Genomic DNA, 25,000 nt, shown 5'->3' with positions numbered 1-25,000 from the left:
CTTCCGTTTTCCTGCTTTCCGGCTGACTACAATATGGTTGTCTTCAAGTCTAACGTAAATAAGTTCTTGATGAGCCGTTCCATATAAGTTATCAAATTTACCAAATTTTCATTACTAATGATTACTATAATGTCCAATTTCTACTGTACACTCTTTAACCCTTATCCTTGAGTGGCCTCTTGGCCTTGATAATGTGGTGATGCCTATGTAAAAAAAAAAAAAAAAAAAAAAAAGAGACCCGACATTGCTTGGAATTGAATGATGCTCAACGAATATTTCACACTCCTATTTTTATTGTCATCGAAATTCGTGAAATTGCCCGGAAGTAAGTTTCACATGCCTCCATGCAGTAACTTAATCCAAAATATGTGTTATTCTACATTGCACTCTAGAGAACCTACTGTTTCTTTTCTAAAATTATTTTATATAAACTTATTTCCAGTAAACGATAAAAAAACATGCAAAAAAAAAACCCCAAAAAACACGTAAATTTTCAAGTCTTATAAGATTCTTTGCAGTTAATGAAAAAGAAATTAAGAAATTTACGTGTGGAGTTTGAACCTACAAACCACGTCATGCAAAAATAAATAACTAAATAAAAAACAAAAAAAACACGCTATCAATTTACCTACGGTATAATTTTCACGGCCCGTTGTTCTAACATTGTTGCTAAGCGACATAGAAAAATGGCTTTACCGATGATAGATAAATTAAAATAACAGTTTCGATTATCAATTATCGGTAATTAGTGGGGGTATTCTGAGACAAAACTCCTAGACTTATACACTAAAGTTCTCTTAATTTTAAAGAAAAAAATGTTCAGCTGTTTCGGAGTCTATAAGGTACGAACTCACACACACGCACAGACAAAGATGGATTTATATAATCGTAAATATTAATGCTTGGTCTTATTTATTTGTAATTTCATTGTCCTATTTCTACTGTATATGCGATAGTTTTGTAGATATTAACATGATTAAGGTAATTGAATTAAAAAAAGATAGTCTGCAAAACTTTATGAAAATAGTTTGTTCATTAATTTTCAACGATGGAATTTAAATGAAAAATATTTGTTTTTAAATTTAGAATACATTTATTTTAAAGATATGTAAGCTACACATTTACAAAGCATACCTAAAGCTAGATAAATAAATGCATTGCTTGTATATAGATATATACGTCATTTCTGTGTCGTGCGGTTAGTTTTAATGTAAGACAAACCTTTCTGATTGGAGCCCTGTAGGTCTTATTATAGACAATTAGTCGTTTATTGGCAAGTGCGTTTTCACTCAGCGTTCATAAACAATCCTAAACGAAGCGGCACCAATTACAAAGTGATATTAAAGTATATTTACATTAATTATCTTTTGAAGAGAAAACATGCACCAAAGAAAGCAATTAGCATTTTTCTAACCTTGTTTGAATGATAAAAAAATGTTTCGTCACATCTGGTGGGATCTTGTAGTTTTCATGGCAATAGGTAAGTACTAGTTTATTTTTTCATCTGGAGAAACACGGATGGTAAAATACTTAAAGGAGGTTTCTACATCGCAAAAACGAAACGGATTCATGCTAATGAAATTGTTTCTTTTATCTCTTGTCGTTCACTGTGACGAACTGAAATGCAAGTGGATAACATCTATACACCATAATAATACATGCTATCTCTATTAAATTACACCCATCTCTCTCACGTTCTCTCTCTCTCTCTCTCTCTATATATATATATATATATATATATATATATATATATATATATATATATATATATATATATATATATATTTCTGTGGAAATATGATTTTTTTTAAAATTATATTTCATTTTTATACATAGAAATCCTTAATTTAAAAAGCTCAATGTGATTACAGAGCATATAACAAATAAATGATAAAAGTCTATATTCCAAATTTCACAAAATTTGGAATATAGACTTTTGTCATTTATATATATATATATATATATATATATATATCTGTATATATATATATATATCTGTATATATATATATATATATATATATATATATATATATGAAGATGAAGATTGAAAGTTATATATAACTTTATTATATAATCAGAACAATAAGAAAAGTTAAGGAAAAAAATTAAGGAAAAAAAAACTCTTTAGACCATGGCATTTCGAAGCTAAATGCTTCTCATCAGAAAAGGAAAAAGGTCAAAATTATGCAAAATGCAAATATAGAAAAAGACACTGGTTTAATCGCATTTAGAAATGAAATGAGAATGAAAGAATAGGATAATATGGTAAATAGTAATTAAAAGTAGGTACAACATATAAGTGTGAATCGGAAGGGTAATATATATGTAGGTAATATTAAAAAATATATAGGCCAATATGAAATAATTTATATCAATAAAGGAGAAATAATTATGATAAAATAATAATGATATTACGTACATATAATGATTCGAATTATTTCATAGTATCCTACATTTTTATCTTTTAAACAAAAGCATGATATTTCTAACAACGCAGTTTTTATAAATATTTAAACAGTTTTGTTTCTCCTTCTCCGACCGTGTGTGACTTTTCGTCTCGGCTGTGACGTCACCCACATGTTTCGAACATACGCTTCTCTCATCACGTATCGAACACCACTTCTCCGATAACCCTTGCTTCTTAGGCCACATGTCCTTTTGTCTTTGCTGTGGCATCACTTTGCAAATTCGGCTTGGTCATTTGCACATCTTTATGCGACTACTGCTGCTCCCAGCATCAAAGACTCTATTAAAATTTTCAGATACTATCATATCCTTTATCAGAGAATATATATATATATATATATATATATATATATAATTTTTATTTTACTATAATAATTATATACCTACAGACACTAGTGTTTCATACTTTCGGGAATTTTCAGTGCAGGGTGTCACGATTAATACCAGTCGAACGATTCGAACCCCGCATCACGAGACATCTCTGGCTCGGTTTAGCGAAGACCTAATCCATTCGGCTACCATTAACCACGTGAAACAACGTAGAATTTAAACATTTTAATTTTTAAATGTTCATTTAAGTCAGTCAGAGAGTGATCTAATCGTTATATATATATATATATATATATATATATATATATATATATATATATATATATATATATATGGCATAATCACGTTGTCAGACCGGTTCTCGCCAGGCCACCGAAGTTAAGCAACGTTGATCCTGGTAGTACCAGATGAGTGACCATTTGGGAATTCTAGGCACTATGTGCTCTCCGCTCATCTCGGTATTGTTTCCAGTCGTCGTGTACCTCAACTTGCCACTGGTATGCAACAATATTGATTTAGGAGAGGCGTGGTTGGAGACTGCGTAACTCTTTCCACACAAATTTCACGCGTAGGTACCCTGGCAGTGGGTATCCATAGTCTATCAAGACTGAAGGAAGCTATATATATATATATATATATAATATAAAATATATTTTAGTCATCGACCTACAGTGTTAGTCTCACAACTCATCAGTGCCGCTAGACTTACACCTCTCCCAAGCCGAGGATCGAACCTAGAACCGTCGTGATGACAGTCGGCAGTCCTACCCCCTGACTACGGAATCGGTGGGCGAAATTAAACTGTCCGAATGCCTATTTAAATAAACATCCGTCCGCCACTCGTAGAGGGCTCAAACATTTTGTTTGTAAACAAACCGCGAGCTTCGCATTATTTCAGCTAAATTAAGTAGCGAGTAAGATAATTTACGAGAGTGCTCTACCGAAGAGGGGAGCTTTATATATATATATATATATATATATATATATATATATATATATATATATATATATATTAAGCACCGCCAAAACTTATCCAAGATTTCCTTCCAAACATCACTCTATACCTCACGCATCCAACACACCAAAAATAGTACTTGGTAAGTACTTTTTGACGGACCGTCTTTTTAAAGATCTACCAAAAATCAGGTAATTATCCAATCAATACGAAATTTTCAGCGATTATTAAGAGAAGAATGAACTTTATAACAGTGTACTTATTTTTCATAAACGATATTTATATATATATATATATATAAATATATATATATATATATATATATATATATATATATATATATATATATATATATATATGCTTACAACCCCCTCTTGTTTTGAGGATGTTCCAAATATGCTTAAAATAATCATCTGAAAAAGAATAAAACATATTGTCTTGTTGTAAGGGACAGGATTATAGACTAAAAAAATAGCAAAAAAAACTTGTTTGCATACCTTATTTTGACGTCTGAATATCAAAACATTGATTGTGTTTAATTATCCCGATTTTGAGTTTTGAAGTGTGAAATTCAGTGAATATGTTAAGTAAAATAATTAATTTAAGTATTTATACGAAAAAAGCCATTTTAAAATCTTTGATAAATAAATTAACAATTTCTTTTAAGCGAGCCGTATAATGCATGACCATTATTAAACAGGGCATGCTTTGAAGAATCGATACAAAAAAATCGATAACTATTGTACCCTTCGTGTTAAAAATATCATTTTTTCGATCCCGTTTGAAAACGTTTGCTGCCTTTCGACTACGATGGACCAAACGCGCTGAAATAATTTTTTTATTCTGCTTTAAATTGCCCTCCCCCCATTTTGGGGAGTCTGACCCTCACACACATACACATTAAAAACCAAACTCATACAAATGGTCACCCATCTGATACTGGCCAGCCTCAGCGTTAATAATACATTGAAATTTTCGTCACTGAAAAATAAGTTTTTTTGGCCAACAGGCCAAAAAAAACTTATTTATATATATATATATATTACTGGTCTTCGGTAGTTTGCTTTTTATCAAGTACAAATGTAAACATTATATCAAATCGACGCGAAGTAACTGGTTTCCTATATGAATAAGTGGAATTATTTGAAATCCAGGTACATATATTATAATACTTTTGCATATTCTCATAGAAAACCACCCTAAATCTTAGTTAGACAAGAAATAAACAAATTAATTCTTTCAAAAACCTTCTTTTTTTTTAACTATTTATATACGTTTTTTGTACAAGACAAAAAATGTCAATTGTTAACTTTTGGGGAAATTTTAACATTTAAAATTTAATTAAAAATAGTGGAAAAGGTTTACATTATTCTGCTTTCTATATGATAAAATTCAACGTTTTATCTTTCTGGGGAAAAAAAAGTTACTCAGAAATAATGGATTTTAATAAATGTAATTTCGTTTTAAAAAAACAACAACAACTTGATTTTTCGGCCATTTCTGGCGGCGTCTAATATATATATATATATATATATATATATGTGTGTGTGTGTGTGTGTGTGTGTGTGTGTGTGTGTGTGTGTGTGTGTTTGTGCGTGTGTGTGTTAAATAAAGAAACTCAACACAACCAGTTTGTGATTTCTCATCATAAATTTGTTTCACCTCCACCAGGTCGTAGAGCATCTTCAGATGAGTAGGTCAGCAGTGGTTTAACTGGAGAATGAGAACTTTTATGCCGTCTTGATGTTACTATAGTGGGGGAGGTTGGTGGGAAAGAGGAGGAGGAGGAAGAGGAGCGATATTTCACACTTTCAGTAAGTTTCTAAGATTCAGTACCTCGCTACAGATGTTATCGCCTTCCCATGCACTTAAGCCTAATGCATCGGGATGTCTGATCCATTTAAATAACCTGGATATCAAGGCCATATTGAATATTGTCGTTTTGTTTGGACCTGGTGGCGGTGAAACAAATTTATAATGCAAAATGCCCAACTGCTTGCATTGCCTTTTTTCTCTTCTTTTGACGTTTATTCTAGCTCTGTAACGCATTGAGCTTTCATACTCAAGATTTCCTTCAACCATCACTCTATACCTCACGCATCCAACACACCAAAAATAGTACTTGTTAAGATAGAATCGACAGATCGATATTTTTAATATATTGTTTTAAGCAACAAAAAAAAACTTAATTATCATGTCGAAAATCGTAATATATAAAAAAATTACGGAAATTTATCGAGTAGAAAATTATTCATAATTAAAAGTAATTTTTACGGAAGATTGAGGGAAATTGAATTTTTCCTAGTTGTAAACACCTTGAAGATTGCGAATACAGAGGACATTCTTAACTCCCTTTTCGCCAATGCAATATCTGTTTTTTTTTTTGTTTTTTTTTTACTAAAAACACAATAGCGTAGTTTTTGGATATATTACTATTTCCGACACGACAATTAAGTAAGTACTATTTAAAAGATCGATATGTCGGTACTATGTTAACAAACACCTCCAAAAAATCTCCGTTAATAATAAATATAATAACATTCGAAATTAATAGATTACGACAGCATTGTCAGAATGTCAAAAGTTACAGTGTAACAGAGCGCGGACGCGCGGACGCAAATACCGAGACGTGTGCAAAGAAAAAGGCTATTAAAAAGCGTATGCACAGACCAGTAATCACGTTCGAGAGCACTTTAGAAGCGACACTCGAGAGAACAAAGGACGATCACGTTCGGAATCCCGTTTTATTCGGGGAAACATCGCGAAAATAAATGTCGTTGTCACAAAAAGTTGAGTCCGGTTATTACTTTTATGTCACTTGCGACGTCGACTGCATACAACGCGTGGGTCCCATGTGTAAATGCTCGTGTACTGTTGTCACATCTGGGCAGGATCTGCTAGAAGCAGCTTATCCTGCTTTGACAGAGTTCAAAATCGACTTCGTAGCTTAGTGGGGGATGCCCTTTTCTCTTCCCTGCAACCTCTTTCCTACAGAAGAGACGTTGCTAGTCTGTCTCTGCTTTGTCGTTATTTTCACAGCAAGTGTTCGTCTGAGTTTCAACCAATGGTCCCCCTCGCCAAACTTTCACGAAAAACACTCGTCTAGTCAAAACCACTATCAATAATTACCCATACTATTTATCTGTGCCTAAACCTAAAGAAAGATTCCATAAACAAAGCTTCTTTCTTAGAACTGCGCGCCTGTGGAACTCTCTTCCGATTGCCTGCTTTCCAGCTGACTACAATTTGATTATCTTCAAGTCCAACGTAAACAAGTTCTTGATGAACCATCCCCCTTATGTAATCCAATTTACAAAATTTCCACTATTTATATTTACTACGCTATAATTCCATTGACTAATGTATACCCATTAACTCTTATCCTCGAGTGGCCTCCGGGCCTTGATAAGTGGTGACTCCTTTGTAAAAAACAAAACAAAAACAGTAGGCAAAAAATAAAATATTTTAGAACTCTTAATTCGGAATATGTTGGTAGTGTTTATTAATATATTACGTGTGAAAGTTTGAATATTTGAAACTCGCTGAATCATTTTAGCTGCTTACCTGTTGGGAGTAACTTATTCTCTGTGCACGAGGAAATTCTGTTCCCGTCGTGAAAGAAAGATAAAAACAACAAAAAAAAGGAATTATCGTTCTCAACCACATTCTTGGATATCTGCATCTTTTTCGGTGGATATTAGCAACATCTGAAACATGCTTTTAAGTCTAATCAGCCTTGCTAATATATGCCCGACAAAACTAGTTAAACAGTCATAACCGACTGTCCTTTTCGATCTTTCTTTTACAACGCAGAGTTGTCGCGTGCACAGAAAATGGAAAATAATATATCTATCTCTTTATAAACTTAAGTATTCTTATATGTTTACGTATTTATATGTGACGGATTCACTCTTACACTAATTGACAGACAAGTATGAATTTTGGAATATAACTTTTAGGCATGACGGGTCCAAATATCGGCTATATTTAGATTTAATTAGTTTTATGCAAAAGGGGGGGGCTTTCGCGAAAATTCGGATCTTCCCATTGCCCCGGTTTCTTTTTGTATCTTACATAAAGCATACATAATCTGTAGTTTTCTTTTCCCTTATAGCTTTGACTTAATCCAGGGTAGTTACTTGTAACGTTGAAGTTTACCCTTCGGTGTCCAAAATCAAAGTGCGTAAACTCGTTTCTGCACACCGAATTCGCGCAGGCCTGAATTATATTTTTACCAATCAGAAAACTTTCTTCATTTATTCGAATTGGTCTTTGTAGGAGCTGTCTTAACCCTTTAAAAGGGCCAGATTATCTCCCAATAAACAGCTGGGACCAAAAATTCGGACAGTGTTACGTCTCTTTAATCACCACAATTCTCAATTCACGTAAGCACGCGCTGTCACTCGCATACTCACACTTACAAAAGTGCCACACACGAACGCGCGTGCGTAATGACTGCTTGACTCCTTTAATGTCGTCTGCTCATTTAAAACAAATCATAAATTGAAATATTCCCAAACTTTATCACTGAACTATTTTCTGGATACGATAAACAAAGAGCATTAACGACTTATAAACGACTTTCGATTAATTAGAAATTAATTTATTGAGTAGAGAAGTTTGGAATACAATTTTCCCGACTCTTGAAACTCACGGCTCTTAATTAATCGATCCAGACTTCTTCTAATGTCTCAGCTAATGAACCCCCTTGTTTTTACAAGAACTCTGAAAATATTCACGAACATTCTATGTTTTCCTATTGCTGTAAACCTTCCATCTTAAACATGTATAAATGATCTCTTTTGTGAATATATGCCTTCTTAACTCATTGTTTTGTTTTGCTGGATGTATGACAATGTCTCTCGCTTTTCTCACATTTGATTATAAAAACCTGCAAATCTTTTTCAATGAAAACATTTCTCTGAATCCAGCTCATCCTAAAAATACTTCTTCCATTGCAAACCACCTTATAGTAAACCTCCAAAACCGGCGTGAACATATCCCTAAAACTAATGCCCCCCCCCAATACTCTTTCATCTTGTCCGATATCACTGGGAGGTTTAACAGCTGCGTTTTCAAAGTACGCAGCTGTAAGAATTGCCTAGTCATAGTGGATGGTGTATGACTTATTTCCTATGGTTCCTTTTCGTATATCTTCCCAATATTTTTGTTTGTTTTTTACATATTGTCCAGTAAGACTTCATTGCCGCATTGTGCTGTAGTCTGTCCCCTCCCACCAGAACCTTACAATTGGATGCCAGGTGGTTCACTCTTTTACTTTTTGAGTGGCAGAACCCGTTCTTGTTATCGTCGTCGAGGCCACTCATCTTCTTAAAACCATTAGTCATCAGACCTTAATCTTGGACAGCCATTATCACCCTCTCCTGATCATAGTGAAGCGATCCTCTTTAGAGATATTCTAAAGAATATTCCTATGTTTTTTGTGTGGGAGTCACCATTCAGAAAAAAGCATTCGCCCACTTAGAGTACGCCCTCTGCCGTCCGTTTGAACATCACCAGAAACGATGACCAAATAAAATCTGCGTGAACTAGTTTACCTAGGTAACAGAAAACGCTGCTCGCCCTATCTTCCCATACATACTTTACTTAAACTAGTCTCTGCGGTACTTTCGGTCGAAAAATAATATTCTACATTTTTATTCATCGGTAAAATACAGTGAATTAAAGGATCTAGTTTTACCAAAAAAACTGCTTCGGCCATTTTTTTCCGTAAATCACAATCGAAAACATTCGGTCCGATGGTAATCCTCGGATGAAAAAATATCAAAAATATATATTATCTTTTTTTTTTTTTTCGTTTTTTTTTTTTTTTTTACGATTTAAAATCACTTTGGTTCTTTTATGAGATTTTTTACTGGCAATTGTTTCCCCGGCTCTCAACTTTTTTATAAACCTACCAGATCACCATTTAAAAAAAAAAGTAACTAATAGAAATGAATTTATTTAATGTCCAAATTTCTTTTTCTTTTCTTTTCTTTTTTTTAGATGGGTTCAATCATCTCAAAAATAAAAAGCGGTGCTTGTCGGTTGATCCGTTACGTTTCAGTTTGAAATATCATATTTGTCGGTCAGTGATGCTTAAGTCGTAAAAAATAGTGTATGGTTTGTAACGCTTATGCTTTAAATAGCATTTTCTGATATGCTTAAGGTTTGAATAGCATTTTTCTTAGTCTGCCACGCTTAAGTTTGAAAAAAAAAATAGTGTGTTGGTTTGTAACGCTTATGTTTTAAATAAAATTTTCTGACATGCTTAAGATTTAAATAGCATTTTTGTTAGTCTGTCACGCTTAAGCTTGAAAAAGAATTTTGTTGGTCTGTCACACTTAAGTTTTAAGTGGCGTTTCTGTTTGTCGTTTGCGCTGAAATAAAATAATAATAATAACAAAAAAAGCATTTGTGTTGATTTCTCACGTGAAAGAGTATTTGGGTTAGTCTGTCATGCTATGTTTGAAAAATGTTTGTTGGTCTGTCACGTTTAAATTTCAAACAGCATGTGCATAGATCTTGCACGCTTAGTTTTGAAAACTAAAACATTTGTGTTTCTTTGTTTGTCACATTTAAAACTAAAAATGCGTTTAGTTGATATGCCAGACGCATTTGTGTTTGTCTGTCAAACCTAAGTTTGAAAAAGCATTTGTGTTGGTTTGTTATGCTTGACTTTGAAATAGTATTTCCGTTGGTCTGTCACGTGTAAGTTTGAGAGGGAATTTGTGTCGTTCTGCAATGCTTTAGTTTTGAATCGCGTCTTATTGATCTGCAATGTTTCTTAAGTGGGTCCTGGATATGACCTTAAACTATATCCGATGATGAAGCTTTGGGGAGTGTAGAGCCACCCTTTAATTGCCATTGCTTCCAGGTCCATTCTGACCTGGAGTGGTAGTACCTGTTAGCGTCCCAATTATGTGTTAAATAGAAACCGATGTGAAAAAAAAAAAAAAAAAAAAAAAAAAAAAACAATATATATTCTATATTAATTTATATATTGCGGACTATTATTCTCATCTTTATTAATTGTTGTTTCACGACGTTTTGACCAATTATTCTTCTGGCCTTCGTCAAGTGGTAACCGCGACGAATAGGAACTTCGGATCTCCCAACTGCATTCTCAGCAATTACTGCCATCCGTAGTTGTTGTCGTCTCACCACGTTTCTGACCGGCTTTGGGTAGTATTGAAACCGCTATCTTCAGACAATTCTCATCTGGAAAAGTTCTCTATCAACTGCGCCACGTGAAGAATTTAGGATGAAAAAAAAAAAACCTTTAAGTGCTCAATAAGTAGGTAGAGCTAGTTAGTAAGTTATAAAATATATATGGCGATTAAGCTACACTGAATATTCCGCGTTTCATCAACTCTAAGACTCTGAAGCCTGAAGAGTCCTAGAGTGGATGGAACGTGGAATATTCAGTGTAGCTTAATCGCCATATATATATGTTATAATTTACTATATATATATATATATATATATATATATATATATATATATATATATATATATATATATATATATACGCGAGTGTGTGTGTGTATATATATATGTATATATATATATATATATATATATATATATATATATATATATATATATATATATATATACTAGACTACCCGTGACCCGTTGGGTCAGTATGTTATATTCGCTATGGAATTCATGTATGAGCTTGACACTTGTGACGTAAAGAAAATAGTTTTTTTTTTTTTTTGACATAACAGAAACATTTCTATGAAAGTATATTAAAATTAAAAAATCACGGACGGATCACTCAAACATGAAAAAAAATCCCCCCTATTCGTGTAAAGTTACCTATTTTTCCGAATAATCGCTCAAAAAATCGAAAATTAAATATGATTTTCCTACGAATCGAACGCCGACGAAAGTCATTTAGTAGCAAAAACTCACATGAACCTACCGACGAGCAATAGAAGAATGAAAAATCCATATTGGAATCCTTCAACCAAATTATAGAAACTTAATATCTAAAAAAAAATAATTAATAAAACCTGAAGCAAACAAATAAAACCTAAATTAATAAACTAAAATAAAACTAATATTGAAACAGATTAGTAAATGTGTCAACAAATTCACCGTCCTCACACAACTATTTTGTATCTAGAAATGTAAACAAAAAATAAAAAAGAACGAAGGAAGGAAAAGGGACGGATAGTGAGTAGTAGTAGTAGTAGTAGTAGTAGTAGTGGTTTGGCTTTACTACAATTGTTCTTATGTTTTTCAACGGGTTAAAGTGGTTTAGTTGTAAGCAAATAGCGACAGTATAGTTGTAATAAAGAATAGTTGCAAAACACCCCTCCACTCTTCCCATGTTAAATAATAATTTCGAAATAATAACGTTAATATTTCAGTGCGCAGATCAAAATCTGCAAAAGAAGCGATTTGTGTTTATTTGTTTACGTTGTTATGGGTTAATGTTTATGCGCGCATACACAACCGGATGTCGTAAACCGGGTTGCATCACTCGTTACAAGGTCATTTGAGTTTTATAATTATATATATATATATATATATATATATATATATATATATATATATATATATATATATATATATATATATATATAATCCACATAAGTACTGTTTCGCTGTTTCACACCTCGTCATCCCGCTAGACAGGCAACTGCTTCAAACCAGCATCGAAACCCGACAGCCCAGGTGACAGTCAAGGCTTCTCACTATTGCGCTATATTGCTGCTGCTGTGTATGTAATGAATTTAACGATGTTTTGACATCGTCCAAATGCCTCCGCTCGATTTGTTTACACCAAGAGCGTCGCTTAATACGCTAATGGCAGTTTGTGTGTGTGTGTATGTATATATATATATATATATATATATATATATATATATATATATATATATATATATATATATAATTATTTTTTTTTTTTTTACTATAATAATTAAATACCTACAGACACTAGTGTTTCATCCTTTCGGGATTCTTCAGTGCAGGGTGTCACGATTACTACCAGTCGAACGATTCGAACCCCGCGACACGAGACATCTCTGGCTGGATTAGCGGAGGCCGTATCCATTCGGCTACCCTTAATCGTGTGAAATAGCGTTGAATTTTAAACATTTTAATTTAAATGTTCATTACGTCAGACAGACAGTGATCAAATCGTTATACGATGATCTACGCATAAGAGCTAAATTGACCGACTTTTTAATTCAACTGAAAGTGCTCAACGATAAGAAACGAATTTCTTAAAGGGGCTGTCATAATTATTTTTTTTACTATAATAATTAAATACCTACAGACACTAGTGTTTCATCCTTTCGGGATTCTTCAGTGCAGGGTGTCACGATTACTACCAGTCGAACGATTCGAATCCCGCGACACGAGACATCTCTGGCTCGATTAGCGGAGGCCGTATCCATTCGGCTACCATTAATCGTGTGAAATAGCGTTGAATTTTAAACATTTTAATTTAAATGTTCATTACGTCAGACAGACAGTGATCAAATCGTCATACGATGATCTACGCATATATATATGAGAGAGAGATACTAGTTTTGATCTCACTATATTAGGTTCAATATAATAATCGATGAAGAATTGTCTCTATAATAAATATGCAAGCTGCATAAATCAAAATATCATATTAAAGCGTAATTTACGACCGGGCAACGCCGGGAGGCCTGCTGATATATATATATATATATATATATATATATATATATATATATATATATATATATATATATATATATTTGTAAAAGTCAAATGACCGTGTAACGATGTATGTAACCTAATTTCCGGTTTACGACATCCGGTTGCGCATGCGCGCATAAATATTAACCCATAACAACGTAAACAAATAAACACAAATCGCTTCTTTTGCAGATTTTGATCTGCGCACTGAAATATTAACGTTATTATTTCGAAATTATTATTTAACATGGGAAAAGTGGGGTTTAAAATAACTTAAACGTATACAGAAATGAACGATGTAAAAAAAGAGGCAGACAGTATTAACAATTGTTTATTTGGATAATTTAAACGCGAAAAAAAAGAACAATTGGAACGCTGAAATATTAACGTTATTATTTCTAAATTATTATTGAACATGGGAAAAGGGGGTTTCAAATAACTTAAACGTAATACAGAAATGAACGATGAAAAAGCAGATATATCAAAATTCGAATTGAACTATAATAAGTATAATGGTATCTGTTCAGTGCACATTTATCTATAAGTATGGCCAACCACTTATAATTCAGTACCTGTACATTTTTTTTTCAAAAATAATCAATTATAATAAACGAACGATTCATAGAAATATATCTATATTCTTTTTTTCATTTTAATATACTTTCATAGAAGTGTTTCTGTTATGTAAAAAAAAAACTATTTTCTTTACGTCACAAGTGTCACGCTCATACATGAATTCCATAGCTAATATAACATACTGACCCAACAGGTCACGGGTAGTCTAGTATATATATATATATATATATATATATATATATATATATATATATATATATACATACACACACACACACACATATATATATATATATATATATATATATATATATATAAGCGACCTTGTCTGGGTGTGGGTGTGTGAAACGTCTCTATCAACTCCTCTCTGAATATTTGGTTTACAACTTGAAACGATATATAGGGTATTTTAACTTGTGGGACGCTTTCGATTTGGTTTTTAGGTTTGATTTGATTGTTTTGTTTTAATGCATATCAACCCTTTTCGGGTTATTTAATGATGCTTCAAGTTGTTTATATATTCAAATATTTATTAATTCCTTTTTAAAGAGAAAAGGGAAAAGGCGAAAAGGTGGGCTGTTGTTTTTTTTTTTTTTTTTTTTTTGGTTTGTAGAACATAATTAAGTTTTTCAAAAGAGAGATTTGGTTTTTAGCCTGTGAAAATAGTTGTTAAGGTGTAAAAGTTTAAAAATAAAACAGTTGACTTTGGCAGGAGTAAATTCTTTTGAGCATGCCTACATTTGTAGCCTGAAGTCATTAAATGTTTAGTCTTATTTATCCATCTGCCAATAGCTGAGACGATAAGGACAATGGCTGGAGTGCTGAATGTTTTCGTTTCAATTCCAGCTGAAGGTACCGTAGTCATTTTTTTTTTTAACTTTTGAAATCATTAAATATATATATTGGGCATAATATAATAATCAATAGAGAATTTGCTCTTTAATAATAAATACGAAGTCTACATAAATTAAAATATCATATTTAAGTGTATTTTACGACCGGGCAACGCTGGACATCATGCTAGTTTTAAATAATCACACACTCCGCTTATAATTGTAGACAGTATAATTCTCATTTGCTTAGGTAGAAAAAAAACACCAAAAGAGAAATAGTAGTCGAATGAGAATCCTTCAAATTTTACTTTAAACCCCAGACATCGGGCGATGGACGCAAAAGGTGCTGAAGTTATTTTTATTTTTTTTATTTTTTTTACATGGAGGTCACCACTTATCAAGGCCCGGAAGCCATTCGGGGATAAGGGCTATTGCGTGTACAGTAATCAATGAGATAGTATCGTAGTAATCATTAGTATTGGAGATTTGATGGAGTGTCTTACTTAAGGGGGTGGTTTACCAGGAATTTCTTTACGTTGGACTTGAAAACATCCAAATTGTAGTCAGGTGGGAAACAGGCAAACGGAAGAGAGTTCCATAGGCGTGCACTTCTAAGAAAGAAGCTCTGCTCATGGAATCTACGCTTGGATTTAGGCACAGATAAAGAGTGAGGAAAATGACAGTAGTTTCAGCTAGATGGGTGTTTCTCGTAAAAGCTTGGCGAGGCGGGGACCAGAAATTGGAACTCAGACGAGCACTTGCCATGGAAATAACGATAAAACAAAGACAGATTCGCAACATCTCTTCTGTGGGAGAGAGGCTGCAGGGAAGAGAAAAGGGAATCCCCTACTAAGCCACGAAGTCTATTTTGTACTCTGTCAAGGTAGGATAGGCTGCTTTTAGCAGCTCCTGCCCAGATATGGCAACAGTACTCCATCCTTGGACATACTTGGCTTTTATACAGATAGAGAATTGCATCAGTAGTGAGATATCTTCTGGAGCGGTAGAAGGATCCCACCATTTTCCAATCGTCCTTGGCAACAGACCTGATGTACGTGCTCCATTTCAGATCAGGAGTAAAGGTCAAACCCAGAAGCTTGTAAAAACATGGAGCCTTCTCAAGACGAGAGCCATCCATTTCAATTGATGCCAGATGGGGATCAGAGCGTTGATGATGTAAAGATAGAAGCTTGGTTTTTGATGCATTAAAATTAACCAGCCACCTCTTCCCCCACTGTACCACGTGCTCAAGATCAGAGGAGAGAGAGTCAGAGAGAACTTTGTCATATACGGCCTTTGATGTGTTGCCATAGATGGTCGTGTCATCAGCATAGATGTCAACGAATGATTTAAGTATGTGTTTTTGGGAAATCATTGATGTAGATCAGGAAGAGAGTTGGGCCCAGGGTAGACCCCTGAGGGACTCCAACAATAATACTGTGGGTCTCTGATTTCTGCCCATCAATCACTGCTCTTATTAACCTATCCGAGAGAAATGATTTAATAATTGAGAAAACAGTTCCAGTTATACCGTAGCTGGAAATCCTGTGAAGTAGGCCCTTATGCCATACCTTATCGAGGCCTTTGATATGTCAAGAGCAATTTCCCTAGAAAGGAAGCCTTTGTCAAGAGATTCATTAATCCTATGAGATATAACTATTAGCTCATCTGCTGTAGATCTTGCAGAGCGGAAACCATATTGCATGTCACTAAGATGGTTGTTTCTGCTGAGGTGGTTGACTACTTCTCTATTTAATATGGATTCCAACAACTTACTCATGACACACAGGAGACTTATTGGTCTGTACTGAGAGGGAGATGACTTATCACCTGAATTCTTAAATACAGGGCATACTGATGAGGTTTTCCAGTGTGTTGGAAAGCACTTCTCCTTAAGGCAACGCTTAAACAGTTTTATAAGTATGGGGGCAAGTTCAGGTTGTAGCTTTTTCAGCACTATAACTGGAATGCCGTCAGGGCCAGTTGCTTTACTGGAATCAAGGTTCTTGGTTAGCTTGGCGATCTCCCGCACAGATATTTGTATGTTGCATAGCGTGTTGTCTGTTATAGGAGGAAATACTTGGAGTTGATGGTCTTCGTCGCATAGGGTAGAATTAGCTGCAAAATTCTTGGCAAATAGTTTGGCCTTTTATTATTTTAAAAATAATATTCCCTCAATTATATTTACTGAATATAATTATTGTTAAAAGTCATTGGTTAATCAGTAAAGCAAATGAGTTTAGATTTTGTATGAAAAATATTACGCCTTCAGAAAAACGTATGTCAGTAAAATCTTACGTAAAACCATATACATAGGAAGATGAGCACAACATATGTAAACGCAAAGAATAATTGTAGACTCTTGTATTTTATTAATATAAATATAAGCTTGAACTGAAAAAAAAACACCACCAGATCTGATAATTTGACATAACATATTGTTTCCATTTTGTGCTTCCATACCTCAATTGAGCTATGTCAGCACCCTCTACTGACGTGTTTGAAAGTTAAGCTACCGTGTTAAGCCACGGCCACCGAGATATAGAAGGCCTGCTAACTGAAAAATGCCTCCAGGCAATGTAGGTAAGATTTGTCGAACTGTTACCGTCGGTACTATATGACGGCATTTTTAAAAGGGGCATTAAAACATGTTAAAAAAGAAAATAAAAGGAACCCAATTCAATTAATAATGATTCAATATAAAATATAAATATTATCTATGTAAAATTACGGTATTTTAAAGCAATGTATAATCTAATACTGATAAAACTGAATTATGAATTTATGGAACAAACAATTCTTAGCATTTGAGACAAGATCACATTGTAGTAATATCTGTTCTAATCCTACAATTCAGCTTTTCTGTCCTCGGCCGGTTAAGGAGAAATCCTTCATGACTGAGACAATTTTAATTTTTGTTTCTATCTAGAGTACCCTTTATTGGGGAGCTGGATTTTCCCCACAATATTATGTGTTGAAATATTTAAATAACTATTACTTTTAATGCAGAAATTATATTTAAAGTTTTGGTTTTCTGTTCTTCTATGTTCATTTTTTCCCATTTTTTTCATCAAAATGTGAAGCATATTTCCATCAGTTACATGGTTAGGAATCCTATACTCCGCTATAGTCTTCATTTTCATATCAGTGCAGAATACATGGATACGAAAATGAAGTTCTCATAACTACTGAAAGGCAATCATGCCATAATGTGAACATTCGTTAAAAACTAAGAAAATATAGTAAACATCTACGATATGAAATCAGGGTGGTGGTGAATTTGGGAGGGGACATTATTATTATTATTTCACTCATTAGGAGTTGTCTCACAGGCCATCATCAGTGATCACTCACTGGCAGTAACCTGTGGTATTCGCTGGAAATCGCATGACAACAAATCTCCCCAGATTTCGAATGTTCTCTACCTCTTGACCACTCGTGCAAATGATTGCATGTTATCGCAACAGCCGTTTGCCATTGATTTCTCGTTGGCAGCGGCTGGAGTTTGATTGACAAAATTCCTCCCCAAGGTACCAGATTTTAACTGCACACTTCCAGTGGAGGTCTTGTTAGTACTCTCCCACCTCTAACTTTTCATCCTCCCTTACCCTTCACAACTAGTTGGTGTGGCGCCAGTCGATATCATGTACATTTTATTTTCTTTTTTGGCACTTCATGGGGAATGTGAACCCTGTGTAAACGGGTTTTAATTTAATGGCTGCCCCCTAAGGTTTTCTTTCACTTTCTTCGTATATATCTCATGCACTTTTTTGTAATCGAGCATGTGTTTTATTTTTTTAATTTGTTTTTTATTTCTTTAACTAAATTTGATTCATACTTTTATTTTGTGCTTGTTTTTTTTATTTTATTTTCATTTTGTTTTAATTTATTTTTATTATATTATATTTTCCACACTAAATATTTTTATTTTTTGTTACAATCATTTTTACATATTCAAATAACGCTTTTAGCTTTTTTTTTTTGCCTCAAATAATACCTTCAAAAAAGTTTTCGTGATGAAAACCTTTTGCCTATGCACTTTTTAGGGAGCAACCAATAAATCAAAACCCGTTTACGCAGCGTCCACATTCCACATGAAGCACCTTTTTTATTATTGTTATTGTTGTAATAATAATAATAATAATAATAATAATAATAATAATAATAATAATAATAATAATGCTCGTGCAGCGTACACACTGCTATATTTTAGACAGAATTTTCAAGTTTGGGAAGCCATCAGGGAGCTCATCACAGATGCCCCATGGCAAAATATCTTTACTCTTCCAGCGGAACAGTGTGCAAATGAGACCACTGAATGGTTCAAAACTGCTATTGAAGCACATGTTCCCGCACGGAAATTCTATAGCAAGCCCCACTCTCCCCAATGGTTTACTTCTGCTTGTGCAGCTGCTATTTTACAAAGGCAGCATGCGTTCCGCAGATTCAACCGACATAAGTCCAGCTCAAATAAACAGAAGTTTATAGAAGCTAGAAACAATTGTAAGAGAGTGATAGAGACAGCTAAGACAGATTACTCTGAAACTATCAGAAAACGCATAGAAGCACAGAAATTAGGAACCCGGGATTTTTGGAAAATCTACAACAGCGTAGTAAATAATGGACAGTCAACTATTCCCCCACTATCAAACAATCATGAGGTTGCTTGCACGGCAACTGACAAGGCTAATCTGCTTGCCAGTCGGTTTGCCTCAAACTCCACACTGAACTCAGTACACCACTCACTCCCTGATTTTCCTTTTCGAACAGACGCCACACTAGACGATTTGAAAATCACCTCTTCTCAGGTACATGCTATTATAAAAAACCTAGACACCTCAAAAGCATGTGGACCAGATCTCATCCCGGCTGTGCTATTAAAAAAATGCTCTGCCGAGGTTGCTCCAGTTCTGTCCAAACTTTACAATAAATGCCTTAACGAATCTTGTTTTCCCGACTGCTGGAAAACCACCTCTGTGGTACCAGTCTTCAAGAATTCTGGTGAAAGAACTGACCCACTAAATTATCGCCCCATTAGCCTCCTCCCGCTTTTCGCCAAAATATTTGAGTCCTTAGTTAATCAAGCCCTAGTCCAGCACCTAACAGCTGCTAAACTCCTGACTGACAAACAATATGGATTCAGGCAAGCCCGTTCAACAGCAGATATCTTAACTGTAGTTTCTGAACGTATATACCGTTCATTGGATAAAACAGGGGAGGGTAGAGCGGTAGCCCTTGATATATCTAATGCTTTTGACAGGGTATGGCACGATGGTCTTCTAAGGAAAATTAGATCATATGGAATCACTGGAAGAATTCATAATGTAATTAAATCCTTCTTAAGTAATAGAGAAATCAAAGTTGTCATCGATTGTCGTACATCCAAACAATATGACATAAATGCGGGAGTACCTCAGGAGTCTATCCTTGGACCTCTATTATTCCTGATATGCATAAATGACCTCCCTGATAAAATTGTTTCGGAGATGGGTATATTTGCCGATGACACCACTCTCTATAACAGATATGAGGGGAACACAAATGAACACATATCCAAGGAAATGGCAGAAACTCTAGAGGATAACCTCCAATCCGTAGTGGAATGGGGACAAAAATGTTTGGTCACATTCAATGCTACTAAGACTAAGCTTGTTTCCTTCAATAACTACAAGAAACCTTCTCTACCACCAATAGCAATGGCCAAGAGCACATTGCCTGAAAGTACTTCTTTTAAACTCCTCGGCCTAACGTTTACAGGGAATATGAACTGGAATAGATACATTGAGAGCATTGCTAAGGCTGCTGCAAGGAAGGTTGGCTCCCTCTACCGTACTAGAAAACTACTTACGCCTGACAGTATCCTATACCTCTATAAGGCAACCATTCGCCCATGTATGGAGTACTGTTGCACATCTGGGCTGGTGCATCTGCTGCTTGTCTCTCGCTCCTGGACAGGGTTCAAAAGAGAATCCTGAACTGTCATCTAAGCTTCAGCCTCTGTCCCATCGACGAGATGTTGCATCCCTCTGCCTGTTCTACAAATACTTTAATGGTGAATGCTCTGACGAACTGCAAACACTTGTACCTCCCCGACGTAACTACCCCCGACAAGCCCGACAAGCCCGACAAGCTACTAAGTCTCATCCCTTTACAGTAGAGATCCCTAGGTGCAAGAAAGCCTCTTGCTCCAATAGTTTTTTCCCCAGAACTGCGGGTCTTTGGAACTCCCTTCCGGGATTCTGCTTTCCCAACTGCAATGATATGCAGAAGTTCAAGTGTAATGTAAACAAACATCTTGCTACTCATCTCCCTTCATAATACCCCGCTAATTAAGTCCCTAATAGTAGCGCCCTGCTTCAAAGTTGCACTGTGCCTTGTTTGGGGTGAAAATTGAATTTAAAAAAAAGTTAAATTAAATTTTTATGGTATCTTTTTTTTCATTAAATTGTTAGGTGAAAGTGCCGAATAGTTAGAAATCTCCCCCTCCTGTTAAGAATGGCTTTCTAAATAACTTTATTATTTCAGCAGGGTGCATACAACATTTATTTATAAGATAAAACACAAGAAAATATGTTAACAAATTTAATGTACTCTTTATTTTTAGTTCATATCAAAACTTTAATTAAAATGATTAGTTAATGAATTTTTAAGGTGAATTTGTGTTCGTATGTCTCTGGAGAGAATTTCCTATTTCATTTCTCGTTTCAGTCATGTAAATTATTTAAAGATAAAATGTTATAAAACAAACAAAAACTTTTAAGTTTTAAATATATTTCAAAGAAATAAATTACGTCCGGTGCTAAAATATTGAATTCATCGATCGTCATAAAAAACAGCAAAAATAAAACAAACAAAAAAAACTGTCATGAAAAATGTTTCTAACTTTAAAATATTTGAAAATACTCAATGAAAAGTTTTATTTATTATTAAAAGAACGGACTGAAAAATATTCTCATATAAAAATTGTTTGTTTAGCATGAAATGAAATGAAATATTCGACCTCTTTCGATAGAAATAAAACTTCCTTCGATAGAAATAAAACAAGTTGACTTACTGTTATGTTTTGTTAGATTAAAATTATCCCAATGTGCAATTATGATAACTGTAATAATAATCTAAATGGAGAATTGTTTTTTTTTTTCTTTAGGAGAATAAAAAAAAACATAATTACAACAGCCACAAATATAAGGCAACGAAAAATATTTTTTATAGCCACGTGGTTGAACACCGAAAGCTTTAGGCACCTTCATGCCTCTACCTACATGTTGATCTGGTAATGTCGTCACGCTGTCATGTTCATTGGCCTGTACTTACTCTCGGTAGCCTCGGTTATGCCCAATTTCCCCAGGCTTCAATCTAAACCTGAAATAGTCGCATGACGTTAGGTTAGTGAGAAAGAATATCTGCATAGAGATTACAGAGTTAGTCAAAACGCATCTGCAAAAAAGATGGGAGATAATGTCAGTCTAAACGTTGTATGAATAAAATCCAGGATGAGAACTATAATCCGAAAGAGTCAAATAATGCAAAGCATTAATCCGTATCTAAAAAAAAATGTTGAAACAACGGAAAGGGAAAAAGCGATCGTAGCGTAAAAAGAATAATTGAAACATATAACACAGCGTATTCCCCGTCTCACACTTTTATGCAACTGATTAGACAAGAAATAATCAATTTCTATCGGCTGTTAAGGCGTGTAGCTGGTATTTTCTTGCTTCCCATCACAAGAGGATATGGTAGAAGGCCGGGAAGTGGGGAGAAAAACAGTTAATCTGATTTGAATAAAAGTGTATCGACTCGTCACATATTATACTTTAAAATTGAAAACGTGCATCAACGTAGCTATATGTAGGACAATATTATCATAACAGCGGTGTGAACGTTTATAATACAACAAACTTTATTTCCCACAAGACACGTTGATAAAGGTGTGCTCTGAATTTGCTTGCTTTCCATTGTGGCAAGATGTAGCACAAAGCCAGAAGATAGTGAAACAGTAGTTTCTACGAGAATGGGTGACAGATATCTGAAAATTTTACTTTTTTTATTTAACGCATAGTTACAGTAACGTTTTATTATTTTTTTTTTCTCTCACAAATCTAATGAGACCTCCATATATCTTCTTAATGATCAAATGAGAGCTTTTTAACTTGGATTATATTATATGCACGTTGTGTGTGTGTGTGTGTGTGTGTGTGTGTGTGTGTGTGTGTGTGTGTGTGTGCGCGCGTATGTGTGTGTGTGTGTGTGTGTGTGTGTGTGTGTGTGTGTGTGTGTGTGTGTGTGTGTGTGTGTGTGTGTGTGTGTGTGGGTTTGTTCTTTTTGTTTTTTGTTTTAAAACGGTACCTCGCTTATTGGAATTGTCCGGTCGGTGAAAATATCTAGTCAATGATTTAATAAAGTATTGCTATTGTAATCTAAGCTTACCAACTCATTTCAATTAATGGAACAAATAAAGAAATATCATTATTTGATAAGTAAACTGTTTTTCACAGGTTTTAGCATTAGTAGCTGCAAAAAAAAATAGATCTCATCGAATGGATTAGGTTGTTGCATAAGTTCCAGCTTTTTTTTATTTTAAGAAAATCAAAGAATTTTAACAGCAAAAAAGTAAGTTCGTGTGGATCCAAGCTACAAGTTTTTGTGTGAATCCCATCCACTGAAGGTGGCGTGAAATTGTCGCAAAATCACACTTTATCTTTTCACACAATTCTCTACATGTCTGATGGCCATCTTCCTTCAAAAACCCTGAGTTGGTCTTCATCTATCTTGATTGGTCTTCCGGAACCAAAAGCGTCATTGAGGTTAAAATTACTGTGTTTGAATTTGGCAAACCAATTTCGAACAGTTCTTTCAGCTATACCGTTTTCTCCATATATGGCACAAATAATCTTGGTAATTTCACTCGCTTTTTGACCTCGATCAAAAGCGAAAAGAAGGAGGTGTCGAAAATGTGATTTTTTATCCACATGACAATCCATTTGACGATTCTGAAAAACGAGAAAAAAATTATATGAGCAAAAACGATCACCATTATCTTGTAGAACAGAATACATGCTTTCTAATGGTATATAACACTTTGCCAAATATCAAAATATGTTTTAGGACAAACTTTTTTATGAAACGGCGGAGACGTATGCAACAGCCTGAAAATACCAGCATATTCATAGTTGATTCATAATATTACATATTGCAATCAAAAGGAAATTTGTCTGCCCTTATCGCGACCAAGTTGTAGGAGGCGATGTTAAAGCCGGAAAGGCGATGACATCATTCCAGCTTCCTGTTTGTCTCGCTCTCTCCTTTCTCAACTTGTTTGTCAACCTGTTTGTCTCGCTCTCTCCTTTCTAAACTTCAGCTGAGATGGACACGTTTTGGGCCGTTTAGGCCGCCGGAATTAAGGGCTTCCCCGATTTTTGCGGATACTTTAAACAGATACGGTCCACTGCTTCTGTTTCGGGAAGTTTAATAAACACGTGAACCATAAGAAAGTGTTTTGTTTGTTTTCAAGCGCTTAGTTTTAGATCGACAGAGGTGCAATCCTAATGTAAGATGGCGGACGTGAATAATCACATTCGTCATCAGGCGAGAGGCAAGCCAAAGCGTACTGCGAACTTGTTTGATTGTTCGTCATGATGCTATAATAATGGGTTTAATCACAATGTAAAATTATGTTTCGACATTTTTTTATACAAGAATTTAATTTGTGTCATTTGGTTTCTCGGACTACTATTTTCATATTAGCTATTATTTTCATATCGTTTTGACGAATGTAACTTCCGGTTTTCTTGAGGTACAACTTTTCCGACTTGGTAATCTTTCTGTCGAACTCGATAACACATACGACATTTCACAACTGACGCTTTATTTAATTTACAAGAATAGAGTAACCCACAGTTTAGCGGATAAAGGCGTTGGTTAGCAATCAGTTCTAAGCGATAATCTTCTGAAAGTCGATATTTTAACCTTTACTACTGATGATGGTAAATGAGAACAATACAGGAATCAACATTCCTTCCATGGTTATGGCTGATGGAACAAGAAAAATATACCATATGTGTTAAATAAAGGTTTCAGTTCGAAATTACGTGCAATACACAGATTTGAAAGAAAGATTACCAAAGTTAAAAAGATCCATTTAAGGTTTA

General features: G+C 34.4%; 1 protein-coding gene across 4 annotated transcripts in view; it reads left to right on the top strand.

Annotated features, from left to right (window-relative positions):
- LOC145293738 (uncharacterized) overlaps positions 1-25,000 on the top strand; it is a 175,846-nt gene that overhangs the window by 149,164 nt on the left and 1,682 nt on the right. For 2 of the 4 annotated variants that reach the window (XM_080140237.1, XM_080140229.1), the window contains exon 2: positions 9,760-9,841. The exons of the other annotated variants lie outside the window; for them this stretch is intronic. The gene's annotated coding sequence lies outside the window, so the exon portion shown is untranslated. The remainder of the gene's footprint in view (positions 1-9,759; positions 9,842-25,000) is intronic. 4 annotated transcript variants of the gene reach the window in all.

Source organism: Euprymna scolopes, chromosome 2 (genome assembly GCF_053919585.1).
Source record: "Euprymna scolopes isolate OS-2025 chromosome 2, ASM5391958v1, whole genome shotgun sequence".
NCBI lineage: Eukaryota > Metazoa > Mollusca > Cephalopoda > Sepiida > Sepiolidae > Euprymna > Euprymna scolopes.
This window is presented reverse-complemented; position numbering and strand designations above follow the sequence as displayed.